The sequence below is a fragment of the Schistocerca piceifrons genome, chromosome 2, assembly GCF_021461385.2.
Source record: "Schistocerca piceifrons isolate TAMUIC-IGC-003096 chromosome 2, iqSchPice1.1, whole genome shotgun sequence".
NCBI lineage: Eukaryota > Metazoa > Arthropoda > Insecta > Orthoptera > Acrididae > Schistocerca > Schistocerca piceifrons.
The window spans coordinates 752,925,500-752,928,333 of NC_060139.1; the positions used below are offsets into that span (position 1 = coordinate 752,925,500).

Here is a 2,834-nt window from a genome sequence, read left to right on the forward strand (position 1 = left end):
TCTCTGTTACGAAATGCGCTGCACGTACTTGTAGCTTTTTATTCCATACGTGACGTTACAGGGCGCTCCCGCACGACACCTACAGTTCCCTAATTGACACTGCGCAGCATTAGCGTATATTTAAAATTCATCCCTTTCATTGCTTTCTCTAGCAATCGCCTTAGAGCAATGACTCCATAGCCTTTCGTTACAGAAAGCTTGAGAAACCAGTTGTAAATTGAGAAATGTCACTGTAATTATAACAATGTTCGTTGTCAGTAAATACAGTATAGTACAAATTTTAAGAATAATCAACGCAGCACTCTTGTCATTAAAACTGCAACGATCGCTCATTTTTATTTTTATTTCTTTCGATTCCAGGTTTTTCGTTGACCCATCAGGTTTAAAATTTACCGGCCTTCAAGTATGGCATTATGTTCTCCCCTTTGATGTTGGAAACGATCAGAGGAAAAGTCTCTCAAAAAGCTTTTAACGAATGTTGACTAATGGCAGTAAAAGGGAACCAAATTACTTGCAGCGACCATAAAGATGACATGTTAAAACACCGGAACACATCAGTCAGTAGTCCTACATACAAGATATTCGTACCACATATTCTATACACTAACTTTTTTTGCCTGCTGCAAGCTGGGTGACTTTTTCATTCGCCCGCTGTTTCCTTATGTGTACACTTCCAGGATCAGAGAGGCGTTCAGATGGACGAGCGACTATCTTTTGTACTGACCCGGTTTTAGAGAATATCCGGCAATCATTTAACAAAATGTTTCCCCCACTTAGGTCTGTATAGAGCCTTTTCGAAGCTGGACACAAAAATGCTCAGAAAACACTTTCAAGGCCACACACCCTTATGCTCTCTTCAACCCTTTCCCTCTACAAAGTCAAACTTAAGATACCGCTGGCAATGTGGAATATTTTCTGCCATTGAAATACATGCGAGAACGGTTATGGAGCAATTTTCGACGAACAGTGATAAAAAAACAACTTAAGTATTGATTGCTTTTGGGCGGTCTAACAGAAACCTTCAGGGAATTTCTTCCTGTAGCGACAGTACGACGAGAAGCGAAGAAGAACACCTCTCACCTATACTACACAATAAATAGAAAATGTAGACTACAAGAGAATGTTAATATTTCTCAAAGCTGAGTGACCCACGCAACCATCTTTCGGAGAAGCCAAGAATCAGAAGACTACACTGCGTTACTGTACCGCTGGCTATTAAAATAGCTCTGCCACGAATTCGACATGCAAACAGGCATCAAATTCGCATAAAACATACTATAAGTTTGGATATACAAATAATATTATTTATTTACAATCAGCGTTTCAGCACAACCGTACAAAGTAAGAAAGATTGACATCATCTACATTCTGTATACATGGCGGTCAGAAACATTCAAAAAGCTTTTAAGGGTGTTGTGGGAAAGGTTTTGCTGAGAAATAATTGTTAAGAAAAAAAAGAAAAAAATATCGATACGTTGCGCCGCTTCCGGGTTAATTACCATAGTAGTTAGCCAATCAGACCGCTGTGCGCGGATATTCAAGCCGGGTAGTTTTAACTATATATGAAGGCTACCACGCCATTGACCTTCGTCTGTGCGAATGCGCACAGGTTGCCCGAACTCTTACGGGAATCGTCACCTTAGTGGGCGCGAGTAATGAGTGGATGGGAAAATATCTATTAGAAACATTACGTATGTAGATTGTGGACAGCTGGGAATGTGGGTGGCCCGGGAGGCGTGCAAGGGTTAAGTCCCTGCAGTTGCGCTATTCATCTGTGTCCTCGGTGGCTCAGATGAACAGAGCGTCTGCCATGTAAGCAGGAGGTCCTGGGTTCGAGTCCCAGTCGGGACACACATTTTCAGCTGTCCCCATCGAGGTATACCAACAACACCTGTCGGCAGCTGAGGGTTTCAATTAATTATCATTTATATACTGAAGTGACAAAAGTCATAGAATACGTCCTACTATTGTGTCGGCCCTCCTTTTGCCCACTGTAGTGTAGCAACTCGACGGGGCATGAACTCAACAAATCGTTAGAGTCCCCTGCAGAAATACTGAGTCATGATGCCTCTATAGCCGTCCATAATTGTGAAAATACTGCAGGTACAGGATTTTGTGCGTGAGCTGATCTCTCGATTATATCCCATAAATGTTCAATGGGATTTATGTCGGGCGATTTGCGTGAACGAATAATTCGCTCGATTTGTCCAGAAAGTTCTTAAGAAAAATTACGAACAATCGTGGCCCTGTGACGTGGCGCATTTTCATCCATAAACGTTCCATCGTTGTTTGGGAGCATGAAGCCCATGAATGGTTGCAAATGGTGTCCAACGAGCCGAACTTAACCATTTCATCAAAGATCGGTTCAGCTGGATCAGTGGACCCGGTCCATTCCATGTAAACACAGCCTACACCATGATGTAGACACCACCTGCTTCAACAATGCCTTGTTGACAACTTGGGTCGATAGTTTTGTGGGGTCTGCAACACACTCGAACGCTATCATCAGCTGTTACCAACGGAAATCGGGACTCAGCTGACCAGGCCACGGCTTTCCAGCTGTCTAGGGTACAACTCATATGGCCACGAGCCCAGGAGAGGCGCTGCCAGGTGAAGTCGTGCTGTTGGCAAAGGCACTAACGTCGGTCGTCTGTTGCCATAGCCAATTAACCCAAATTTCGCCGCATGGATACGTTCACCGTCCGAACCACATGGATATCTGCGAATGTTTCACGCATTGTTGTTTGCCTGTTAGCACTGACAACTCTACGCAAACATCGCTGCTCTTGGCCGTTAAGTGAAGGTCGTAGGCCACTGCTTTGTCCGTGTTGTGA

General features: G+C 43.6%; 1 non-coding gene across 1 annotated transcript; it reads left to right on the forward strand.

Annotated features, from left to right (window-relative positions):
• Positions 1 to 1,776: 1,776 nt before the first annotated feature.
• Trnat-ugu lies at positions 1,777 to 1,851 on the forward strand. Its single transcript has one exon. It is a non-coding gene; the product is annotated as a tRNA-Thr (tRNA).
• Positions 1,852 to 2,834: the final 983 nt, after the last annotated feature.